The following is a 6,738-nucleotide window of genomic DNA, read 5'->3' on the forward strand; positions in this document are numbered from 1 at the left end:
CCTCTTTGTCTTCACTGAACAACTTCTTTGTGGATCAGAACCTGTTCCCATGAGTGTATAGGAGACAAAAAGGCAGCAGAATGGGTGCACAGTGGCCAGTTATAAGGAACATATGCCGGGGACATGCTGTGTGCTCACCACACTGCTTGCACAGGGTCCCACATGGCGCAGAGGGGCTTGCAGCAAGTCTGGGGGAAGGGTAGAGTATGACAAGTGGATCTGCACCATCCCAGGTTAACTGATCAAAATCTCTCTGCATATTGAGAGCACAGCAGCCACAGCCTTCAAGGGCCTGGCATTGTAGTAATCTTCCTTCAGAAGAGGAAGTCTGATAGCTTTCTGCAGACTTTGTCAGTCCCATTTTATACATTCACTACAGGGGGTTGCAAGAGTCTCTCCAGTCTGAACACTGTATGCTAAAAATGTGAAACTATCATTTAATTGTAGGCATGCTTGGGGACATGTACTGCATTTAATCTGTATGTGCCTCTCCCATTGACACTGATTTCTGATGTATGACCTGAGGGGACTGCCCTCCAATATGTATCTTGAAAAAGACCACAGATTAAATAGAAAATGTTATGAGGTAGGAGTATAGGAATTGTCATAGCAGAGCACACAAATGGACCTAGGTTAATATCCTGCCTCTGCCAGTGATCAGTACCAGATACTTTAGAGGAAAGCATAAAAACTTTGTAATGGGTGATTATGCAATAATATGCCTATAGAGTTTCTTCCTAACTCTAAGCAGAGTAGTGGTTGACTTTTGTCCTGAAACAAGAGGCTTTATATCCCCATCCCCTGTATATTTTTATCCTAGCAAGTATATTTGTGAATGATGCAATTATTAACTACAAAGATATCTAATCCTGTTGTGAATCCCACCAAGCTCTTTGCCTCAGTATCTGAGTTCCATACTTTAAGTACATGTTGCATATAACGGTGATTCCTTTTATTGGCCTACATTTTCAAAATGTCTAGGGATTTTGGATGTCTGACTAGAGGACACCGTAAGGGGGGCTGGTTTTCAAGAAGTGCTGAAGAATACATCCTCTTTGAATATCAGATTCCTTTAAGGTGTCTCAAAGTGGCCACCCAAATATTGAGGCACTCATATTAGTCACTTTTGAAAATTTAGTGTCAGTTTTAAATTTGTTGCCTTTCACTTTCATTAACCATCTCTTTCTTGTGCTATAAGAGAGAGTAAATATGCATTCATGATAAACTTTCTCGGTATACCATTCATAATTTTATATACCTCTATCATAGCACCTCTTACTCGTGCTCTAAAATATGTAGTCCCAGTCTTTAAAATCTCTTCTTGTACAGAAATCCTTCCATGCATCTAACGCTTTAGTTGTCCTACTCTATGCCTCTTCTGTTTGAACTATTCTTTGAGATGGTTTGACCAGATCTGAACACACTATTGAAAGTGAGAGTATTCCAGCAGCATATATAATGCCATTACAGTAGTTTCAGCATTACTCAATATCTCGTAGAACAATGTAACATCTTTGTGACAGATATTGCAATCCCATTCAGTATTTTGGGGACCATTTTAAATTTATGAATGATTTATTTATGATTGTGTTCCTCCATGGCGAGGGTTACCACAGCTCCTACAGGAACTAAACACAGTGAGAGGTTGATTAAGGTGAGTCACTGAGACTAAGCAACTAGAGAAGTACTAGACCCTGCAGTGGTTTGATTTTACTGGTTCAAGCTGGGTTTTCTAGAGCAGTGGTTTTCAAACTTTTTTTCTGGCGACCCAGTTGAAGAAAATTGTTGAAGAAATTGCCTGAGACCCAACGGCGCTGGGGATGAGGGGTTTGGGGTGTGGGAGCAGCTCACAGCTGGGGCAGATGGTTGGGGTGAGGGCTGCAGGGTGGAGCTGGGGATGAGGAGTTTAGGGTGCACGAGGGGGCTCTGGGTTTGGGTGGGGACTGAGGGCTGGGACAGGGGGTTGGGATGTGGGAGGGTGTCAGGGCTCTGGGCTGGGGGTGCAGGCTCTGGGGTGCTGCCAGGGATGAGGGGTTTGGGGTACAGGAAGGGGCTCTGGGTTTGAGGGAGGGCTCAGGGGATGGGAGCACGGGCTTACCTCTGGTGGCTCCCGGTCAGTGGCACAGCTGAGGTGGAGGGGCAGGCTTCCCACCTGTCCTGGCACTGCGGACCATGCTGCAATAGGCGGAGGCACACAAGCAGCTCCACACAGCTCTCGCCCTCAGGCACAGCCTCCTACCCCAGTGCTCAGGGCAGAGGCAGCATGCAGAGCCCATCCCCACCCCCCACCTAGGAGTCGGACCTGCTGCTGGCTGCGTCCGGGGCACAGCGCGGTGTCAGGACAGACAGGGACTAGCCTGCCTTAGCTGGGCAGCACCGCTGATGGAACTCTTAATGGCCTGGTCGGCGGTGCTGACCAGAGCTGCCACGATCCAGTGCCCTGCATTCCACAACCCAGTAGTGGGTCGCAACCCACAGTTTGAAAACCACTGTTCTAGAGCCTCGGAGGCAAAGAAAGGGGTTTTGGTATAAAAGGATGAGCTTAAACTGACACAGGGCCTTCTTTCTGATCCAGCAAACAGACAGGCCCTTCTGTGCAAGAGGAGCTCCAAAGCTGTGGAAGAGTTGGAAAGACTTTGGCCTGCTAGTATCCCATAAGACTCGTGGGTGACTCCAGTCCTGGTATGTTTAGTGTATGTTCAAATCTGTTTATTGTTGTACTATGTTTTCTCTGTAATGAATTTACTCTCAGAATACACGTGCTTGATCAGAAGGAACTATGCATCCGAAGAAGTGAGCTTTGCTCACGAAAGCTCATGCTAAAATAAATTTGTTAGTCTTTAAGGTGCCACAAGTACTCCTGTTTTTTTTTTGTGTGGTAAGTTGTAACTGCTGGCAACACGCTGTTCATAGTCTTCAGAGAAAGTAAAGCCCAGGCACAGCAGGCTTTAGGCAGACTGGCTTTCTGGGGATATCACATTGTAAGGCTGGGAGCTGTGCCACCTTAAAATCTTGGTCAGGGGAGAGAGAAAGAGAGGTGGGTCTCCACACAGGAGAAGTGACAACTGGGAGATGGAAATCTTAAATGGCTGCCCTCGATGGACCACAGCATATGGGGGCAGTTACCCTGAAACTATGACAATTGTGGTTGTTTATTTAACTGCCATTGTATGTTAGGAACTATCCATAATTACATCTAAGTCTTGTTTCTGAGTTAGTTTGGAACCTATCAACCTGTTAAGGCCTAATTTTACTATAATCTATTTAAATTAATTCAAAAATAACGTTAAGCAGTACATGTTTGCTGGCAAGTTTTAAAGAAAGTACAAACAATGAATTGGTGGAAGTCACGGGCTAAACACCTGGAACCAGCATTTGTTAAAATGCTAAACTAGCTCTTGATAGCAGTAGCTTCTTCTGCAGTACAAAGAGAATATTTTTATGTCAGTTTACTCATCTAGTTCAGTTCAATAATTAGTTCATTAGTATTAAGAAACCAATTGGGAGTTGAAAAAGCAGGAAAGCTTGTTTTCTTCTTCCTATCTATGAATAACAACTAGGTGTGAAATTTATTTATTTTATTATTAGATGCTCTTATGCCTTGTGACACAGGCGGCAACCCAGTCTTTTGCCTCTGTATGTCTAATGCTGCATTTCTTGCTCCGTTATAGTCTGCGTCCATGACAGTGGCATCTTTCTGAGTAGTTATCTTATAGGTCATTTTTCTCTAATTGCTGTTTCTACTGCTGGCCAATCCTTTGATAACACACCAGCGTTGGTTACTTTATTCCACCAGAGGACACCAAATAATCTTTGCAATCATCTTTGACAGAACAAATTAAGTTTCCTTTTTGGGTGTCTAGCATTTGCCAAATTTCAGAAACACCTAACAATGAGAGTATCACAATGGCATTATAGAGACTTTGTCTTGGTTCTTGTGTGAATCTCCTTATTTTCCAGATATTTGCCAGCCTTGAAAAAAGAGTCCACTTGCCTTCCCCGTTCTTGCTTCCACCTCCTTATGGACCTTGCCCTCAGCACTAATTGTGATTTCTAGATATACAAATACATTAACCATGCCATACTGTTCACTATTGATTACATGTGTGCCATCACTGCTGACTCTTCTTTCAACAATCATAACTTACATTTTCTTTTGGCTGATTCTTAATCCTAATTTGGCGGTTTTGACAATGGTAGTGATCTTTTTCATAGCATCATTATCTGTGTCTGACAGAATAATGTCATCTGAAAAGTTGAGGGCTTCACATTTCCCTCCACTCCACATCATTCCTGAATCTTCCTTTGATGTTGCTTTTTGCATCATAATCTATCACAATGTAAAAGAGGAGTGGTGATAAAATGGATCTCTGTCATACTCCAGTGACTATATAGAAACCAATTGGTCTCACCACTTAGTCCTTAGACAGCATTCTGAAACTTCAGACAACAACATCTTAGCCAGTGACACGGTCTTTCTAGTCAGCCATATTGTCGGAAGATTTTCCATAGTGACTCTCTGTGAATGTAATTGAAAGCTTTGATAAAATCTATAAAGTTCACGACTAATCTTCTCTTTCTAAATCGTCTCAGGTTAAAGATGTGGTGTATACATGATCTTTTCAGCCTAAAGCCTGCATGCATAGTATTCAGTTTTTCCATCGATAACCAGTTTGACTCTGTTCAATAGTACACTACAGAACACTTTTCCAGTTACTGAAAGTAGTGTTATTCCTCACCAGTTAGTTTCCTTTCTTTGGTAATTTAAAGATCACACCTTACTCCATTCCTCTGGGTAGAATTCTTCCTTCCAACTATATAACAGAGTTTATATATTTCCATACAAATTCAGAAATGATCTTATCTTGATCGGGGGGTTGCCATTTTTAGTTGCTTAATAGTTTTCTCTATTTCTATTTCTCTATTTCTGCTTCTGAAATTTCTAACAGTGACATATTAATTCTTCTGCACATCCATTGATTGGAATTGTTAGCTCTGGTTGGTCAAGTACTTCATTAAAATGTCCTCGCCATCATTATTTTTGTTCTGCTTCCGTTGTTAACAGTCTGCCATCTTTTGCTTTTATGATACTACCGTGACACTGAAACCATGATTAAAACTGCTAACGAGTCAAGTCTCACTGACGCATCTTCAGTTTCTCTCACTTTGTCAAGCTATTCTCTTATCTTTCTGACACATCTTTACCTTTCTCTACATACTCCCATCGCAGCGTGCATTGTTCTTCTTGTGTCACCTGTGCTTGCCGCTTTTTTCCCACTTCAGTCACTTTTCACGTGTGTGGCTGTATCCACTCTTCATTCTTTAATCCTCTTGGTCCAAGTAAAGTTGTGGCAGTTTCCCAGCAGATCTCTCTAAAGCAAGCCCTTTGTTCTTCCATATCATCATTCATTACCTGCTGCTCTTGGAATCCATTTGAGAACTGGATTTTGAAGTCCCTCCTGATTCCTGGGTCAGACAGTTTCTTCACAGTAAATACCGTTTCCTCCTTTTCTGTTAGAATAAAGCTAAAAAGACAAGCTAACTGTTCTGATGACAAGATAGTGGGTCGCTTCCTACAAGAGCACCAGTAAGAGATTGTATATCCAGCAGTGATCTTCTCCACATCTGCTGACGGCAGCGTGATCCAATCGTTTCTCACTAATTCAATTATTTCACGTCCCTGTTAGTTTGTGTTTCCTGCAATGAGGGGAAAATGACACCCTCCCCAATGCTCTGATTATAGATACTATACTACTTAGTAATCTTTCACCATTATCTGTTCACCCCTCAGTTCCGGGTTTGCAATGTCTGTACACACGGTTGTCATTACCAACTCGGGCATTCATATCATCCACAACCAGAATGACATCACAAGCATGGACCTGGTTTAGTGTGTCTTGCAACATATTCATCATGGTCATTAGTAGGTTCTTAACACTGGATAATAGTTACTTTGGCATGATTTGTAACAAAACATGATTTTACAATTCAGGAGTCAACTGGTTTCCATTCCTGCATAGCTTGTGTTGCCTTGTTGTTGAGGAGTACTCTAACTTCCTCAGTGTGTATCATCTTGCCTTCCTGAACAGAGTACTGATACACCATCTGAATGAAGTCTTCCATGTCCAGTCCATGTCATTTCACTCACTCCAAAAAATCCTAATATTGAACTGAGTCATTTATTTTGCTACTTGACTCAGTTTCCCGGTGTCTCCCATTCCAGCGCCCAGTTCTAGCTGTGAAAGGGTGAGATCTACCAGTTCTAAAATCTTGAAGGATATGGTGACCAAAAACAGTCAGTTCATTCACTAACCACACTACACTAACTGTTTAACAAAGTTTTAAATGCAAAACAAGTTTGGATAAACTTTTGGATAATTTTTTCTTATGTTTCCAGCACTTTTAAAGTAGTTTTATTGAATAAATAATAAATGATAATAAATTACAACCCTGCATTTGTACATTTTTTATTGAATTTGAATTTCCATCCAAATAGGACTTGATACAAATCGCAAGTAAAAAATTGATAATAATTTAGTAAATCAAAATGCATTATTCATCATTTTCTAACATCATAAAAATGTAAAAATTAATCATTGGAATACATTTTAAATTAAGCTATACAAAAATGTTTACAGATATTGGTATCCTCCTGGTTAGCATAAAGAAACACCAAATTTAGTGTAAAGGTTGTATTCAGTTGCAAATCAACATGTAATGGATACCAACTAATGAGAT

The sequence above is a fragment of the Mauremys reevesii genome, linkage group 6, assembly GCF_016161935.1.
Source record: "Mauremys reevesii isolate NIE-2019 linkage group 6, ASM1616193v1, whole genome shotgun sequence".
Lineage (NCBI taxonomy): Eukaryota > Metazoa > Chordata > Testudines > Geoemydidae > Mauremys > Mauremys reevesii.